The following is a 20,233-nucleotide window of genomic DNA, read 5'->3' as shown; positions in this document are numbered from 1 at the left end:
TGCTGTCCCAACAGAGCCTCCTACTCTTATCTGCTTGATTCAGCCCCCCACTGCCTCTGCCTCTCCCCCCAACCCCACTGCAGGGGTGTCACTAGGGTTGTGTGGGGTGTGTGGACCACACCAGGTGACACCCTAAGGTAACACCCTGAGGCGGGTGACACCACTGCTGCCCAAACATCTGCCTTTTGGCAGATACAGGATCTGCTGTTCACCTGTGTCCCTTTATTAAAAGTCTGAAGAGATGGGGTGAGTGGGGCAAGGCTCAGTGGGAGGAGAAAAGACAGGCCCCAGTTTTTTTTAAATATAGGTTTTATTTGTTTTTTAAATTAAAATAATTTTAATTTTTTAAATTTTTTAAAAACTTTATTTGAAAGCATCACATCTTTTAACTTTAACCACATGGAACTATGTACATGCAACTACATTTAGGCTGTGCATATGATACTGCAATTTGAAGGCATAGTTTTAATTTTGCTAATTACCATTACATTCACTGATATACAGGAATTATGATTTATGAGTAACGTTCATACAAAAAATATTATTAAGCATGGTTTGGTATGGGAGGAGGTCAATGGAGGAGGGTGACACCATGCGTTACTGCATCGGGTGATGCCAACCCTAGTGATGCCCCCGCCCCACTGTATGCCCTGTCCAACACAGGCTCTTCTATGCTGTACTCTCCCCCTTCTCTCTGCTAAGCTGTTGCCTCCACCCAGTGGATCATCACACTTCATCCCTTCTGTCACTTATAGTCTCTCTCATTTCCAGTGCCTCCTTTTTAAATCTCTCATTTCCAGGCCAGCCTCTTTCTCACCCAACACAACTGGCTTTTGTTTTTCACACCATCTGCCGCTTCAGCCGCTTCAGCTTCAGATTCCTCTAATAAGCATGTGCTGTGAATTTTCTGTTTAGACAGTAGAATCCAGGAATGGAGCTTGACAGGTGGAGGTGAAGGCATTAACTATGACCTATCTGTGTGTCCAAAGTGTGCACTGTGTAGGAAGCCTGCAGAGAACATTGTGCTGCTGCCCAGTCTTTAGCTTTTAGCAGTCTTTCTCCTGCCTCCTCTGAGGCCTCATCTGTACTGCAGAAATAATGCTGTTTGACTCTGCTTGAACTGCCATGGTTCAATGCTATGGAATTCTGGGATTTGTACTTTTGTGAAATATTTAGCCTTCTATGTCAGAGGCCTCTGGTGCCATAACAAACTACAAATCCATAGATTTGTCAGAAAGCTCTGGTACCACAACAAATTCAAAATCCCATAATTCCATAGGCAGTTAAAGTGGTGTCAAACTGCATTATTTCTGCAGTGCAGATGAGGCTTGAGTGGCTACAGACTTCTTTTTATATATTCCTTCAAACTTTCAAGGCTCATTTCATTGGTGATGTTTTAAGTCTGAAACTACATTAGCCTCCAGAAAGAGTTCTTCTGCTCATTCACATGTGAGAATGGTGAATTTGAATTTTATGAGATTAGTTAATAAATGATTAGCTGAGCTTTTGTTAATAGCCTATTTGCTTAGTGGAAGAGTTAGTCGTCACTGGGATTTGCATGATCAAATGTTCAAATTTTAGAGCAGCTGCTGCTTGTTGCTTGGAATGACAGTCTCCCAAATTGTGGTAGTGTCCCATTATGGCTTTAACTGCATGAATGCAATTACTATACACAGTTTAATCCATGATATTTTTCGGTGTCTTAAAATGTCCAGACTACAGGACCAGGAGATGGAGAGCTTAACTCTTCTCTTCCTGCTATGATCCTTAGAAAAATCCCCATTCTGGGCTACTGTTTGCAATGAGAGGAAATCTTCCCTTAGCACTAAGAAAGGGAACCTTTTCCAAGCTCTAAGATGTTGTTTTTTGTTATTTTCAGGATAACAAAAGAGTCTGTTTTTCCCTTGAACATTAAGTTTAGTTCCGATAGAGAAAACCAATGTGTATTGATCAGAGTGTTGCACTAGTTCTGAGATGTAGGCCTCATTCCCATTCACGCATTTGCCCTGGATGGAGCTGGTCAGATCCGGATCCCCCCTCTCAAATCTCTCCAGAAACAAGCGCCCACTATATTTTACCTTGATTGGGGTAATTTATCCCTCCAAAGTTCACATTTGCGGTACCGGTTTAAAATGAAGGCTCCTTTACTGTCAATCAAATTCACTTCCACTTTTGTCAAAGGTGACGTTTCCTACAGCCATTGGCCAATGGAATGGGTGCTTTCCCCCTCCTTTTTTAAAAAAAAAAAACTGGCAGCAGCGTGCACATATTCTGTCAAATTTAAAAACATAATTTTGATGTGTGTGTGTGTTGTGTGTGTATTTGGGTCATTACGCATTATGGCAACCCTAAAATAACCCCATCCTGAGGTTTTCTTGGCAAGATTGGTTCTAAGGAGATTTGCCATTGCCTTTACCCTGAAGCTGAGAGAGTGGGACTCCCCCAAAGTCAGGGGTTTCCACATGCCAGCCTCTAGCCTCCCCTTCCCTTCCAGCCCTTGCCTCCCCCCATGCCATGCCATCCTGTTCCCGTCACAATAATAATAATAATTCCTCACCCCAGAATGCCATCTCTGCATCCTCTTGCTTTGTTTTCCCTCCTTGTGACCCCAGAATGCACACACATACATATGTAGCGAAAGCATTCACATATTGTATCCATTTGCCAAATTGAAAGAGAAACATTTGTAACATTCGCACTGTAGCATTCGCATATTAAATAATAATAATAATAATAATAATAGTAATAATAGTAATAATAATAGCCTCTTGCAAAGTGAGGTGCTGTGCTGGGAGCAAGCAGAAGGGGAAATATAGCACAAGTAGACACATTCTATTAAAATGTATTACACTGTAGCAAAAAGCATTCACATAGTCTGTCAAAAATAAAAATACAAAAAAAGGGAGAGCAAAAGCTGCCCGCAAGAGGGAGGCTTGTTCCATTCTCTGCCCTCCCTCTGACCTAATTCCCTCCCCTGAACTTCACCCTTCGTACTACTCCTTCCTCCTCCTCCTCCTCCTCCACCACCCTGATGAAGGGGAGGCATGTTCTGCCCTCTGCCCTCCTCTGACCTAATCCCTCCCCTGAACTTGACCCGATCATGGCCAGGGCGAAGTTCATATTTGCTGGACCTGGTTTTCTGAAGATAAAGTCCGCTTTCAAAAGACCTGCGCCAAGGGGCATTTGCCCCTGAACGGATGTGGAAGCCTCAATTTCGCTTGTGGAAGAATCGGGTCCAATATGAACTTCCCATGGTTAATCCAGTTTCTGAACCAGGGTAAAAGGTAGTCTGAAATGGCCCCTTAGGTTCAAATCCCCATTCACATCCAACTTACTCATGAGCCTATCTTTCAGCCAATCCTACTTCACAGAGTTGGTGTGATGATAAAAATAACACAGAGACCATGTAACTTGTCTTGTGTTTTGTTTTTGTTTTTGAGGAAAGGTGGGACATAAATGTGACAAGTCCATAAAAAATATGAATTTATTCTCTATATCACAGTACAGTAAGAGCAAATATTGGCCAAATTCTTTTATACTGGTACAAATACTGTTAAGCAAGTGAATGCACTTTCTCAGAGATTCAGCAAGGGTGGTCTTCTGGTTCAATTGGTGTTCAGCAATTCAGTTCCCCCTAGCCGGCTATATTGGGCCCCACTTCCCAAATGCATTTTTCCCAGGGTGCAAATAGACTCCCAAGGGCTATATAGTGCAGAAGCAAACAAAGGAGTTTATTAAACGGGATGGGAGACTCTCAATTTCGAAAGAGAAGATAGCGCGGTCAATTCAAAAATTTACGCAATTACATGATTGCTCATCACACCTTAAATTTGCTGTAATGGCCTTCCCAAACATGACCCAGATTCTGTGCAAAGTAAGCCATCACATCGGTGGGTTCTTAATTGGCACCCTTGCGCATGCTCAGTGATACTCTAGATGACTGGAGCATAGCATATTTAGGTGAGTGAGAGAGAGGAACCAAGGAACCCCACAATTTACAAAAGAGGTTAGAGGGGGTGGGGCAGAAAGAATGGTTGAAAGAACATGCTCTGTTCATGTTACAACAAGCATATATTCACTCTTGTCACATTAAAACGTGAATATAATGGTTATCCAATAGCTCCCAGTCCATGCCTAATTAGTAGGCAGCAGCCCCCCGTCAGCAATGCTGAAGGACAAGCGGAAGCAAATTCAAAACGGAATAGCAGCGTGGCTTCATGGGAAACCCCCCTTCCAGATGGGGGAGGGAACCAGGACCAAAGGAGACATGCGCATCACACCAAACAACAGCGCAGTGAGTGCAAAGTTGCCTAGGAACAGGATTTGTGACTTTGCTAGTTCACCGAATTTACTTAACTGTGGATTGACGCGTGATCGCGTTCGGAGTGCATTTGGACTGTTAGCGATCACGTGTGGTAACCTTTCGCGCAATAACTTGAATAGGCATGATTCTGTTCAGGATGACACTGGATTATACTTCCAATTTCAGTCGTGTGATATCGTCCAAAGAAAGGGAGAGAACAGTGTGGTCTACTGGTTTGGGTGTTGGACTATGATTCTGAAGACCAGGGAGAGACACTGATTTCCTCAGTCTGTTTTCACCATTCATATCTTTTCACAGCTTCTGACTGCCAAGCTAATGCAAAAAGCATCTGACATAGTCATTAATACTAATTAACCATTTCTGTGTCAGTGGACAACAGTTAATGTTTGGCCATGGTACTAACAAGGACTCTAAAAATCATCTGCCTGGTTGCAGAGGCCCAACTCACTACAGTGGTTGCACAAGGTCCATGAAACCAGTGTAAACATAGGAGTGCAATCCTAGGAGTGCAATCGTCACACTTAGGAATGCAATCCTAAGTGTGCTACCCAGGTGGTAGCAATTCTTGATTGGAATGAGAAAGATGGGAGAGTTTATGGTCATGCCCCTGCAACTGATTGTGCAACAGCAACTGCACAACCTAATACTAAGCCTTTGCTATGTTTGTGAAATTTTACACTATCACAACCAGTAACTAGGATCTCCCATGAAGTGCAAGGAAGAGCAGTGTCTTTCCTGAACGAATGATTCAGCAGACAACAGCTCAGCAAGGACTGGGAGACATTTAATCTTCTTCCAAGCGAGACTGTATTAAAAATGGAAAGACCAGAAAGAGGGGGAGGGGGTGCAATTGCCAGATGTTAGTAAGAAAAGGATTGCTGCTAGGGTTATAATGTGGCTGCTGAGCTCTGCGAGAGGCAGGAGAAGCCCTCCGCACCCACATGATTTCATCAGCGCATCACTTTACCCTGCCAAAGAAGATCAAGGAGCTGAATGAATTTGTCTCAGTTCACCACAGAATGGTTGGATTGTGCTCACCGAGATTGTTTAGAATGAGAGCTTGATTTTATAGAAGGATGCTGTGTGTGCACGTCTGTGTCAAGCTCATCGGTCAGTAAGAACAGGGTAAACTAGGTCTGTGGTACACCGAGGCAGTGGTTCTCAAGCTAACTTGACTCTACTAAAGAAATTCTGCTCCCATTTCAAGGCCCGTAAGGATTCTCAGAACAGCACTGGAAAAGCCATAACCTTGATGCAAAACAACCTAAATTTGGCAAGCCTGAGTGACTCATCTTGCATTGCACCGTTTGCTTAGGGAATTTGCCCATTGATTTCATGGTCCATGGAATCTCCATCACATTTTGTTAGTACCAGACTAGAGCTGAGCCATCTTTGTCATATGGCAGCCTAGAGCCCTCACAGCAGCTCTTCCAGTTTGGAGCAGGTGTGGAATTAGAGACAAAGCAGAAAATATTTTCTTAATGAATAACTGGAAGGAAAGTAGGAGGCTGAAATATATTTGATAAGTATCAGGATAAAAACTGTTGCTTGGATTGGACTGGGTTGTAGTACACAGAAGCTCAAGGTGTGAGAATGTATTTGCCTTTAGGCTGACATAGGACCATTTCCTCAGTGGCAAACCCCCTTTGAAGAAACTTGCCAAAAAAAAAAACCTATGATAGGGTCACCTTTGGATTGCCATAAGTCAGAAATGGCTTGAAGGCACATAACAATAACAATTCCTATTTTGGCTTCAGCACAACATGGCTATCCTTTTGGAAATTGCTTAGATTGTGTTTGAAAAAAGCTGAAAACAGCCACACAAGCATGCTTACCAAATGAAACAAATATATCAGATAATACTGTATTGGTTTCCTTCTTTCAGTGTGTGAGTTTATTAGTGCAGATGTAGCCCTTTTAATTATTGATTTGGTTCATTTGCTGGAGATATCCTAAAGAAGAGGCTGTACTTCTTGAGTTCTGAAAGAGAGAAAATGCTGAAGAGAAGCTACAGTTGCCAAAGCAAAGGAAGAAGGTAGTGGGATTTAAAGTTAGGAGGGAACAAAAGCGTAAATTCTTTGTAGTGTAATTTCTATATTGCATTTGCATCTATTCTGTATTTTTTATTTAGGGCTTTAATATTGCATCCAGTTATTGTAATACTTTTGAACCTTGCTAGAAGATACTAAATGCATTGCTGGCAGAGTCTGAATCAGAAGACTGGAGTGGTTTTAGACTGAAAATAAATAAATAAATAAAATGGATGTGGGTTTATTTCCCTCTGGTGGAGCAAACATAAAATTGCAAATTCTAATTCCAATACTGTCTCTTCATGCAAATATTCCTGGCACAGAAAATATGGGACAATATATGGAAATATGCAAAGACTTGCAGTTGGACAGTAGCTGGTACATACAGTACAACGGGAATTATTTTACAGCTATTGTGTTGGAGCCAGACTAATGGATCCTTCTAAATTCCTACTGAAATTAATGACATTAAAATCATGACTAATACTTCCCATTGTTTTCAGTTTAGCAGTCTGCACTACCAGAAATTTTAATCAGTCCAAGAAATTTTGCTGCCTTCTCAAAGGACAAGATGGCTGCCCACATACCAGGTACAAAAGCTGACTATACTGGCAGTTGAATCTTCCTTCTTCAGTGGACAAAGGACTGCATCCTTTGTCATACACAACACAGATACCTCTTTGCTCCAGAACCTCACCATCATTTTTAAGTTTTCAGTTCCCTGCACATGCTTCCTGAGGTAGCTGCTGCTGTTTCTTCTTCTTCTTCTTCTTCTCCTTCTTCTTTTTTACCTCAGTGGTTGCCCTGTTCACAAAGCATCCCCAAAAGGTCCATTTCTGGATCCAAAATGGGGCACAGTCCCTGATTATCCCTAGTCAAAATTTATGAATGCTGAATGATGCAAATCTCTCACCAATACAGACAGGCCAGGCTTTCTTCCACACTTCCTAGAGGTCAATTTGTTGCAACATAACCTGAGACCAATCTACATTGATAACATAGTACTACAGGAGACTCTAACACTAGTCAGAGGATTAAAAAGCCATTTTTCTGGGAAAGTCACACGATCATGGCAAAGATTTTCAGACAACATCTCGATCTAAGAGGATTTATCCTGGGAAGAACTGGATTTCCCCATGAATGGTTTGTTGCTGGAGCATTCCTGGTTCTTCCTGGGACAAGTCCACTGAGATCAAGAGGTGTGTGAAAATCTTTGTTGTGATTGCACAACTTTCTCAGGAAAATGCCTTTTTAATCCCCTGATTTCCCCCCCGCATTATAGTCTCCATAGATCTTAGTTTAAATGGAATATATGACACATTCCTCAACCTAGTGCCTTCACACTATTTATTAATCTCTCACTGCTACCAACTTTATAATCACTTACACAGTCATCATATCAGTCCTGTGCATCCTGGAACAGGCCTGTGTGTTCCAATCTAGTAGGAGGACAATTTTTGTGAAGTTTGAAGAGAAACCAGTATGATTATTTTTACTGCTGGGAGTAGCTTCAAATCTGTACGGTCAGTTTGCAGCATGTTTGCCACCTCTTTCTTCCTCCTTACCTTCCTCATTGCTGTTTTTCATATTTTCTAGATTTTGAGAAGATTTATAAGCAGGGAATGTGTTGGAGGAGTGGAAGGGCTGCATTTATTCATTTTTTACACATGCATGTGCACAGCTGTAAATAACCACACATTTAAAAAAACATTCCTGCACAATTGTCCAAGCGTGTATGCAATGATCAGAGTTGTAGACAATTGTGGACAGCTAGGATCAACACCATGAACAACTCATCTCCTCCCTTACACATTTTCCTCCTCTTCTTCATGTGTCCTTACAAAGGTTATTGTTGGAATTTACAGGGAGGAAATCTGCGAACTTCTTCATGGCCCTTTTCCACATGGACCAAAGAACCAAAACAAAAACTGCAGGCTGCCTTCTTGTTTCTCCCACAGCTGCAACACTATTCTGGGACTTGTAACATAGCGTTATGCTGTGAATGCAAATGATAAAACATGTAACCTTTCAAACTTATATTTTCCCTGAATGGGACTTCCAAGAGGTCCCAGCAAGCATGGGAAATCTGAGAGCTGAAGTTTCAAATATCTGAAGGATGAAGGAACAATTTCTGTAATCTACTCACCTGAAGAACAGCACTCCAGCTTTCTAGCTTGAGCATTCCAAGTAGCTCACCAAACCGCAAATCCCAGGATTCCATAACTTGACACCGTAGCAATCAAAATGGTATTAAACTGCTATAATTATGCAGTGAACATGCACTCTTGGGACTTTATCACACACAGCTTTTGAAGGACCATAAAAGTTGGATACGGCACCTTTGGGTATACCTATCGTACAATACCATCTCCCTCTCCCTCTCTTGTCCTGGAAGCACATTGCTATTGACAGGAAAAGCCATCAGTTAGGTTTCAATAGCACTGGTATAGTGCTAGTCTTCAGGTGTAATAAACTACTCCTATGGCAGTTCTGGGATTGTGCAGTCACATGGTGTCAATGTCTCCTCCATCACCCTTCTACATCTATATTCCAGAACAGCATTTTTTCTTTATTTGTTTTTGTTAAACCACGTTTGCATAGCCCTAGAATGGCCCTTAAAAATACACACACACACACAAAGGAAAGGCTTGCTGAGTATGGCATAGGGTAGGGAGACAGGGTTAAGGACTAGGATGGAAGAGAGCACAAGGAGCCAGCAACAGCCCGGTTGTGCTAATGAAAGGACGTATGGTAGGAAGTGGTCCCAAATTAGTATGCATTCACTTCCCCTCATGAATGCAATCATGGCAAGAATGGAGTTGGTGTGATAAACTCTTTGTTGTGTTATAAACACACCAGATACTTTGCTCTGTTCATTAGAATCATAGAATCATAGAGTTGGAAGAGACCGCAAGGGCCATCCAGTCCAACCCCCTGCCATGCAGGAAATCCAGATCAAAGCATCCCCGACAGATGGCCATCCAGCCTCCGTTTGAAGACCTCCAAGGAAGGAGACTCCACTATATTCCGAGGGAGTGTGTTCTACTGTCGAACAGCCCTTACTGTCAGGAAGTTCCTTCTAATGTTGAGGTGGAATCTCTTTTCCTGCAGTTTGCATCCATTGCTCCGGGTCCTAGTCTCTGGAGCAGCAGAAAACAAGCTTGCTCCCTCCTCAATATGACATCCCTTCAAATATTTAAACAGGGCTATCATATTAGTGTGGGCTCTTTACATTTTAAAGAAATGCCACACAGCACTGCCTCATGTATAAAAGGGATTTCAATACAGAGAGCCTTACAATCATATAATCTTACAATGCCAGGTGATTGATGATCCAGAGTTTAATTTATCTATTTTAATTGATTCTACGTACATCATTGTGTAAATTTACAGCACTTTATAAAGAAAGCATAATAACAACAACAACAACATTGAGGGTTTTTTTGCATTTTCTTAACATTACTATAGTCTTGGATGGAGATCCTCCCCCTCCTCACTGCACCAAACAAGAGTAGATGTGTCTTGTACTTCTGTGTGTATCGTGTGTATCTTTATGACTTTGTTGGAGCACAATTTGAGGGCTGGAGGGTGGGAAGTGAAATATGTTTGGGAAAGCAGCTTTGTTTACATATTCTTGAAGCTGCTGCTATCAGTAAATGCCAGCTCTTCCTCTGAATGAACAAGATGTTCCCGGGAATATTTATCCCCATGCTTCTTTATATCAGAGAGCCAGCGTGTGATAGTTTGCCTTCATACTGCATATTTTAAATAGTGCCAAAGTTTCAGACTGCTGCTGGTCTGGCTGTTTTGTCTACTACAGAAATTACTATCTTTTCAAAATGAATGCCATATGTTCTAAACCAATAAAGAAATATTAGAATCATTCTTCTTTCTGATTATGGTCTGAAAAATGATTACAGATCAGCAGGTTAACATTCATACATCTTCATCTAAAAATCTTCTCATGGTTCTTTTCTCAGTCAGGATATTACATACAAAATATCACTCTGTCTCTCTGGAAGCTTTTGTTTTGTGTGTGCAAGACAGGGAAGGGTACCCTTGTCCAAATCCTTGTTAGCAGTGTCAGTAAAAGATAATCTATGGTTTTAACAACCGCCATAAAGTACGCGCTCCGTGCGACTAGGGTAGGAGGGCGTATTAGGGTTGAGGGGTTCTTACCTTCCTGACGGCCCTTCCTCCCAGTACGCGCAGAGCGCTACTTTTTGCGGTGCCCATCCACATGGGCGCCGCCAGTTGACGTACTGGACACTGTGCGTCCAGACGTGTCGCGGTGGAAGTGACTCGGCGAGGGCGCACTCCACCCCTCGCGGCGCCACTTCCGCGTTCAAAAAAGGAGCGGCATTTCGCTGCTCCTTTTTTGCTGCGCAGGGAAGCTCAACGGTCTGGCAGCGGGCTTCCCTGCGCAGCGAATGGGGCGGCGGGAAAAACGGCCCCTTGAGGGCCGTTTGTAACCCGCCTCAATTTTATTTTTTATGGTTAGTATTTTCCATGTTTAAAATATATCTGATTAAAATCAAGAATTTGGGTTTACTTCTATTTCTTAATTATTACGCGGGAAGTATCAGTAAACACGGACAAATGGAGGTCTTCTTGTCCCTCAATTCAACAATTTTGGCAAGCTACATTTAAAGAAATATGTATTATTACTAATCAAAAGGTCGAAGTTGATCCAGCAACAGGCCTCTTAGCTCATTTTTGAGATCGAGTGGCTCTAGTTTGAATAAAGAACTGTTGTTGTTTTCCTACCTAGTGACAAGATTAGGAATAGCATACTGCTGGAAATATGCAATGAGTTTGTCCCTTTCTAGTTGAAAAAAAGAATCTGTTTTCTGGCCCTTATGGAAAAGATGACCATGGACAGATATGAAAAAAAGGGATCAAACATATAGTTTATTCTATGTAATATGGGTCCCATTTATGAATTATTCTAACTACAACAGATAGTATTGCCCACCTGCTTCACACAGTAATTTGGGGAAAGATTTACTTTAAAATGGTTAAATGTTGTAACTAACCTGAGTGGCATTAGAGAATGATATGTTCTGTGAAGTTTATCACATGTGAAATTTGAACTAAAATCCAAAGCAAATCTGAAGGGAAGGGGAAACAGTCAATTTGAATCCAAGGCAATTCACATGATTAATTATCTCACATGAAAAGAGGAATTGTGGTCATTCCTGAGGCAAAGCGAAGCGAGTGCAAAATAATCACACTAGTACATACCATGCGGAGTCACCAATTCGAATTGGCACCCTTGTGCATGCTCAGTGGGGCTTTGAACGCATCACATCGTGAACTTTTGCACTTCTGGGGTGAAGAAGGGGGACACTTCCTGGTTCCAGTTTCATGTAAATGCTAGCCTCACGTGAATGATTGTTTCACGTTTCTTCTTCCCTTCTATTTTCCCATCCCTGGCAGACAAATCCAAACAGGTCCTCCGTGTCAGCGCCCCCATCCATTTCAGCCACATCTACATCTATCCTCCATATCAGAGCCCCCATCCATTTCAGCCACATCTACATCTATCCTCCGTGTCAGTGCCCCCATCCATTTCAGCTACATCTACATTTATTCTCCTATCATTCTCCTCATCCATTTCAGCTACATCTATCCTCCATGTCAGAGCCCCCATCCATTTATTATTATTATTATTATTATTATTATTATTATTACGGAAATAATAACTTCTTTCACTGCAAAATATTCAGTGTAGAAGCTGCAGCTTTACTTGGAAGTAAATCCATTGGATCTGAAGGAGACCCATTTTGGAGGAGTGCCGAAATGATCCCGTTTCCCTTATTCTCCATGCTCCCTAAAGTACCAACTCCCTGAATCCAATCCACTCTCCTTCCCTTTGTAACAGTTGCCTTCTCTTAGGTTGCATCCGCACTGGGGAAATAATCCGGTTTGACTCCACTTTAACTGTCCTGACTCAGTGCTATGGAATTCTGGGAATTGTAGTGTCATGAGACATTGAGCCTTCTCTGCCAGAGAGCTCTGGTGCCTCAGCAAAATAATAAATTATTATTATTATTATTATTATTAGTAGTAGTAGTAGTAGTAGTATTTTGCAGTGCCTTGTTCTCCTTTGGGTACCCTGCCTCGAGCCTTGAGGAGAGGCAGGAAAGAAATTATTATTATTATTATTATTATTATTAAAGAAATATTATGCAGCCTCCGTTCTTGAAAGAGTACCGGAAGCAAATGGAACAAAATTGCAGTGCTGCATCATGGGAGTTGCATTCCACACCAGACCAATTTGGATTGAAATAGAAGTGGGCTTGGAAACAATTTTTGTGAATTCGCTTGTTACCAAATTCACAAAAATCAGGAATCACTTTGAATTGGTGTTGAATCTGGCTCAGAAGTACTCCCCAATGTGTGATAATCTATCACATTTTAACGTGAATTTGCATGGTTGGACCAGGAGTGACTTTGGATTGGAGCTGCAAAACCCGTCGTGTGATATCATCCTGTGTGTTTCTTGCTGTGTTGACTTCATGCATCTTGTGGTTCATTGTACTTTTAATATATTTTTTTAATTTATTGAGTGAATTAGTCATTAGCAAAGAGATTTTCTCCCATTTGCTCCCAAATATTTTTCAACCAGTTCCTTTTCTAAGACAAAATCTAGTTCTCTTTCTTTCATTAGTCCCTTTCTTCTCTTAGCTACCACAACATGGGGGATCCCTGTTCAGTACAAATCAATCTCCCTTCATCACATGTTGCCAGTGACCACCACTGCCAAGAAATATCTCAATGAAGACCAAAACCTGAAGGAGGGTTGCATGCTGTGGGAGACATTTTCAACAGCAGACTTCTCTTTAAGTCTGATTAGGAAGGCTCACCGTGCAAACTGTGTAGGCCCCTGGAAAAAGGACTGCAGTGCATGGTCAAGGCGATGGACTTTGCTGTGGTTCTGTGCTTGCCTGGAGGGTGCAAATAGTAAGGCTTTCAGTTCTGTAGAGAATTTTGCTATGACCCTTATCACATAAGCAAAATTTGAAGTTATCCCAGGGTCAATGTGAAGGCAATGCAGGGGCAATCATGGGGTTTCAATCAGGAGCCATCTTAAACACAATTGGGGATCATTCCAGGGTCATTCCAGGGTTAGGTAAATCTTCTTCCCCGATTTTACCTAACCCTGGAATGACCCTGGAATGACCCCCGATTGTGTTTAGGATGGCTCCTGATTCTGTTTGGCATCGTGTGATAAACAAACCTGAAACTTTACCTAAACCTGGAAGACCGCCAATTGTGTTTAAGATTGCTCCTGACTGCATTTGGCAGATCTTCTCTGAAGATGCCAGCCACAGATGCTGGTGAAATGTCAGGAAAAAACTCTTCTAGAACATGGCCACATAGCCCGAAAAACCCACCAAAAACTATGGATGCCGGCCACGAAAGCCTTCAACTTCACATTTTTTGGTTTTTACTGTGGCTTTCTTGTCTTAAAATGCTATCTTATTAAGTGATGCTGGATGAGGGGAAAAGGTCTAAGATACCATATTGGAGATTACTGCATGCAAAAATAAGCCAATTTACCCCTGGCAGGATACAGTCGCTTACAGGATGCAATCAGGAATTATTGCATGAAAAATGCCACCAATGCCGGTGCAATGGTCCAGGGGCATTGACGGCATTTTTCATGCGATAATTCCTGATTGCATCCCAGCTGCATCTTGACTGCCAGCTGTGCTCAGTCGGCTGATTTGCAAACATGGGAACAAATCAGCTGGCTGAACATGGCTGGGAGCCAGGATGCAGCTAGAATGTTATCACTTGGCAGCATCAATGGCATTTTTCAAGTGATAATTCCCAATTGCATCCTGTAAGCAGCTGTATCTCGACAAGGGTAAGTCACTTTATTTTTGCATGCAATAATCTCCCTAGTCTGGTATCACCAGCCCACCCAACCCAGTCCCAAGAACTGGCTTTTTAAAAGTCATGTTTCTGATGTCATGTTTTTGATGTGTTTCCTTTAAGAGTAAAAATGTACATCTCTTGGCCACTGCATCTGATTACTCCCAAGCACTAGTTAAACCAGCAATACTACTCTCTTACTTCCATACTGTCCTCATTGGACAATTTATACATCACATTTGAGGCTTCCACAGATCACATTGTTTCGTGTAGGCTGGTTGGACAGTCACATTAGACATGGGAAGGTATCTTTTTTTTTTCCCTGCAGAACAAAGCCAGATTTAAAGGTTTGCTGTGGGTGGTTGATTGGATCCCTTGAGCCACAGCCAAAAGCATTACATTACATAAAGAGTTTTTGTCTTCATTAGGAATTAATCTGTACTAACCAACTGCCAGCTGGTAATGACCGTTTATTAACAAGCTGCCCTATCTGAACATGGCAACTCAGCATATTTGATTTATACATTGAACAAGATATGAAATGTAGAAAAACAAACATATTTTCAAATGCAGGTGTTCATTTACACACTATTTTGTGAGTGTATATTTTCCAATTACACAGAGAGAGATATGTGTTGCCACATAGACCTTTTCTTTCTTTCCTTATCTCCCAATGTCTAAATGTTTATCTCATCCAACCTGCTGCCATCTGGATGTGTAGCACAATAGCCTAGGGCAACAGGTTGTTGGCATCTGGCTTAGAACATTCTCAGAAAGTGATGCCAATGTAGCCTTTTTGCTGCTGGCAACTCTTTTTCTGAACTTGTTAAAGTGTGTGTGTGCTATACATGTGGCAGCATTCCATACTGTTGAGCCATCCCAAACTACCAGACTAAAGGTCTCATAATTCCCAGTCAACATATTCAACACTGAATTTATACTTCAATACATCTGGAAGGCACCACCTGGGTTAGGCTATTATAGAGTAATATCTTCATGCTGTTAGTATGTTAACACATACACATGCTTTCTACCTATTTAATCTGAATGTCATGATGGAAGCATCTTTTCCAGTTTATCCAAATGGATCCAGTCCTGCCTTGAAGGATCCTCAAAAAACAGACCCATGTAGACTCTCCTTTTTGGGAAGTGAACTTTCATTTCCTTTCAGCCCATTTCCAGGATTAATTGAAAAGCTTGCCTTTATGGTTGGGCTGGAAACTTCAGCTAGTACAAAACATGGCTGTGAACACTTATACTTGAACCAGATGTTACAAACATATGACACCATGCTTTTCTCACTTTCATTGCCTTTCAGCCCATTTCCAGGATTAACTGAAAAGTTTTGAAATATAAAGCCATTACACAGTCAGACCTCAGTACTTGTTAGAAAACTTCCTCCTATGTGATATTTCACCATGTCCTGGCATGTGGGAGTCTTCAAGTTCTTCCTAAATCTGAATTTCAGAGATAGGCTTGGGGGAGACTTATAAGAGGAGCAACTCAGTCAGTTATGAAAAGTTTTCCAGAGGGGAGCTAGCATGGTACCAACACTATTGTCATTTCAGTGCCAGGCTAGGATCTTCTTGTTACCCAAGGTTTCAAAATTTTGTCTGTGGCAATTTTAACTCCTGTAGAGATCTCTTAAGAACCTCTAGTTTGTATAGCATTTTATAGTGCTGCACTTATAATATTTTACAGTCGGCCCTCATATCTAAGGATTCTATTGGAAGAGGTGGGATATAAATAAAAAAATATTATTATTTATTTATTGTAAAGGAAAGTGACAGGTTAAGACATTTATGATTCTGAATGGCAAAATGGAATTTATTTTGCTCAAGCGAGAAACAAAGTTATTTGGGGTTAAAAATGGTTAGTAAAGTGGCCTCAATAGAGTTACTGTACCATTGCAAATGACTGCCAGCTTAGTTGAATCATATGAGATAGATTGACTGAAACCTGCAAGTAGATTAACAGTATATATCAAAGCTGTTGGACTGGCCTCTGTCTATCCTTTTCTAGATCAAGTACTTCTGCTTGGATGAGAGACTACCTAAAATGCCTGATTTCAATTACTAAAAGGCTGAATTAGTGAAAAAAACTCCTCTTCATTATACAATGGCTGGGTTTACAAAGAACGGTAAACTAGATTTTGGTTTATTGAATTTTGGCTTCTTGTGTCTAATCTTGTCCCTGCAAACAAGCCATGGTTTGTTCCAAGCCCAGAACTATGGCTTAGTCTTGGCTTTTTTTCTCCAGTAGCCCACCTGAAGAAGGTGCTGAGAATATGGAAACAGATGAGAAAGAGGGAAAACAAACTATAGTTTTGCCTTGGTGGAAGAATTCATGGACTAAGACTAACATAAACTAGGCTTACAGTGATGTTCCACAGATGACCATTAACTTTCCCAGCTGCAAATTAACCTCAGCCCTATTTACTTTAGCTTCTCCAGCTGTAAATTTGCAGAGGAAGGGGGTTGGAGGGTGTACAAAATGACAGACACATGTTTGGCAATAAAAGGCCAAAACTTTATTTAGCATACAAAACCTCATGTGAAGGTTGGCCAGAAAGCATGATGTCTGGATCTGACATCCACCAACCCGTGTTGGTCAATGACCCAATTGCCTGGCCCTGCCCAGGCATTCGGGATGACAGAGGGGGAACCGGCCCGACTTCTGTTCCACTTAACAGCTGCCGGCTATGCGCCTGAGCGCATCTTTGCCCCATGTTCACCGGGGAACGCCCGAATCAATGCCGCCCCCCACACTGGCGACATCGCTAGCCCTCAGCCCCTGGGTCCCGGGAACTCCGATTCCGTGCTCCGCAGCTCGGAAAACCACGCCCATTCAGATCCATGACCTAGTCTACCACCGCCCCCAGATCTGGAAGTTGTGACAGAGAACAGCAACATAGGGAGGGTGGGTGGGGAGCCGGCTAAAAATTGTGCCTTGGGCCCGGGCGGCCTGGGCCTTTATAGGCGTTCCAGCCAATGATTGGCCAGGAACCGGGGTTGGTCCCGCCTCCTGGCCAATCAGGCCCAGGCGCCCGGGCTGGCCGCCAATCAGGGCCACCTCCACCCCGCAAAGGAGGCTGGGAACTGTACTTCCCAGCCCAGAAGTGGCCCGGTCATGCGGCGCTTCCGGTTTCCGCTCCCTGAGGACTCTGGGAGCGGTAGTCCAGGCCCCACGAGGGCCGGCAAGCACTGCCGCCATGGCAGCCTCTCGCACCGCCCAGCGCGGCGATGGTCAGTCACCGCTACCACCGTCCCCTCGGCAAATGGACCAGCCCGGTAAGTCGGGTGGTCCCACTTAGCACTGTAGTGCTGATGCAGAGAAAATAATACGTACACCAAATGAATAAGCAATGCACAGTTTGCTATGACTGGATTTGACTGAATTGTTGTGACAGACACTTGGTCACAAACACGGGTATAACATTAGCAATAGAATTTGTTCCTGCTTAATCCCTTCGCTTTGCAGTTTGTCTGGAGAAAAAAATGAATTCTGTCATCAAAATAAGTTTTGGGACTCATCCACTATTTTACAAACCTTTACTCACCTCTGATTTAAAGAGCAATTCGGTGTGTGTGTGTGTGGGAATGTTTTAATTGTAATAATGTTATGTTTTAATTGTAATTATAATGTAACCCATGCAGAGAGCTGTAACCACATGGATGAAGCCCATTCCAAATTGGATACCTTCAAGCAATTTATTTTTTAAAAATCCCTCTTTACAGGAAACCAACAGCCTCTCTGTATTTAATGATAAAACTGCTGCTGGGAGAGGTTTTGACATTTTCAGTAATTCATTATATTTGCCATAACATAAACAGATATGCCTGGGATGGAGCTATTTTGATGACAATATATTAACCAGAGGGGAAGATGTGAAAATCTTAGAATTAGGAGGATGAGGTAATAAAGACGATCAGTATATATTTATTTTTAATTTTTTTTTACTGAGGGAATTTATGAGTGCTGGATCAGATAAAATTTATTTAGTTGAGTGAAATTATAATCACTTGTATCCCTGAGAATGAGGGCAGCGTAACATTCTCTTCTGTGTTTAGAGGAAGACAAACAAGCAGATGTCTGGGGCACCAAGCCTAGGGGCCACCTGTTACATTGCACAAATGGCAATCCTGCCGCTCCCCACCTCCAGGCAGCCACAAAATGGAAATACAGTAAGAATAAATGGGCACTTTTTAAAACCTTGTTCTTTACCCTTCATTCATCTGAAGAAGATTATTATTATGATTAAGATTTTGATTATTCTGATTGGCATGGTTTTGATTACATGCCAGGTTGTTTTACATTCAGGTCTTTTTTGTTGATTTGAAACTGTACGGTGCTTACATTTTAATTTTATTTGGACCATACCTAGAGATTTTGAGCAGAATCTTGTATGGGATTTACAGATGCATAAGCACTGTAGTTATGGCACTACACAGTGAATCCTGGCATAACACACATACACATACACACCCAGCCTGTCACATTTGTACATCATTACATTTGTATACCTTTGAATCAGCACAGGCCTTCTTCGGGAGACATATACTACATACACTCTGTGGTAGCTCCTTAAATAATCATCCTCAGTTCACCAACCCATTGGTCGGGAAGATTTCTGATGTCCCATTACAGGATGTTTTCCCCTACGCTGCTGGAAAAACAACAACACTGGACTTACCTGATAGAATTCAAAGGCATAGCTGTGTTAGTCTGGAAAATTAGTATGCAAAGGGATCTTGTAGCATCTTTGAGACTAACTGAAAGAAAGAAGCTGGTAGCATCTTTTGTAGCATCTGAGGAAGTATCGTATATACTAATTTATAAGTCTAGACATTTTAGTCAAAAAGTTGACCTAAAAAACCTGAGTTGACTTACACAGGGGTAAATGTGAATACTGTACTTTAACTCTTATTTTAAAAAAGGAACCATTCCCCTGGTGAAAGGCACAGACTATAGTTGAGCCTGCTGGAATTTTGTGAGTTCTTTGGGATTGTTTTCCTTTGCATGGTCCTTTAGATCCTTTGTTACATGCCTGTATGTTTTACTCTCAACTTATCCATGGGTCATATAGCAAAATCCATAATTTTGGTCCCCATACCTGCACTTGACTTATACATGAAGTTGACTTGTAGTTCAGTGTGTGTGTGTATCTCTAAACTAAGAAAGCTCATGCTACCAGCTTCTTTTTTGCATTTAGTCTCAAAGGTGCTATAAGATCCCTTTGAATATTGGACTTACCTGCGAGATATCCATTTTTAGCACTGGAGGGGAAAACATCCTTACTTCCCAAAACTGAGGGTTCTTCTTTCTTCAGTAAAGGTGTGGATAGAGAGGGCATTCTCAGCCTTGCCTCTGCTACTTCTTTATTGTTTTACTCCTTTCATAATTTTCTTGTGTGAGTGCTTTGCCAGTTATTCCTGTGCTTGGCTGTTAACATGGACTGAGGACTTAGTAGGCTGCTCCCCCTGATGGCTGCTTCCATGAAGTTCTTTCCTGCCTACCAGATGCCATGAAACCCACTGCGTGACCTTGGGTGAGTCACATACTCTCAGCCTCAAGGGAAGGCAATGAAAAACCACCTCTGAACAAATCTTGCCAAGAAAGCCCATGATAGGTTCGCCATAAGTTAGAAATGACTTGAAGGTACACAGCAGCAACAACAACAAACCAGAGTAAAGAGGAGGAGCAACCCACTATAGGATGTTTCCCACTCCACTGTTGAAAATAGACATCTTGCACATAAGTCCAATGTCTTTATCCCAATCCGACCGCCCATCCCAGTCTCCACTTATCAGGAAGCAGCTGCTGAGATCAACAGGGGCTACATAGGGATCATGAATGCATAACAGTCATGGATGTGTAACTCTAGGTTACACATAACTATGATAGAAGATTCCAGCCACTGTTTATATCCTGCCCTTTTCCCAATTGGGATTTGAGATGACGTTCTTGTTTGTTGTTGTTCTTATGTGCCTTGAAG

General features: G+C 42.0%; 1 protein-coding gene across 2 annotated transcripts in view; it reads right to left on the bottom strand.

Moving 5' to 3' along the window:
* LOC121921504 (gamma-aminobutyric acid receptor subunit rho-1) overlaps window positions 1-19,781 on the bottom strand; it is an 89,941-nt gene extending 70,160 nt beyond the window's left edge. The window contains exon 1 of one of the 2 annotated variants that reach the window (XM_042449679.1): window positions 19,492-19,781. The gene's annotated coding sequence lies outside the window, so the exon portion shown is untranslated. Of the gene's footprint in view, window positions 1-13,223; window positions 13,299-19,491 lie in introns of those variants that run through there. The other variant, XM_042449689.1, reaches the window with a different exon arrangement.
* Window positions 19,782-20,233: the final 452 nt, after the last annotated feature.

This window comes from Sceloporus undulatus, chromosome 1 (genome assembly GCF_019175285.1).
Source record: "Sceloporus undulatus isolate JIND9_A2432 ecotype Alabama chromosome 1, SceUnd_v1.1, whole genome shotgun sequence".
NCBI classification, from domain to species: domain Eukaryota; kingdom Metazoa; phylum Chordata; class Lepidosauria; order Squamata; family Phrynosomatidae; genus Sceloporus; species Sceloporus undulatus.
The sequence above is the reverse complement of the archived record's forward strand: the minus strand, read 5'-3'. Positions and strand labels throughout refer to the sequence as shown.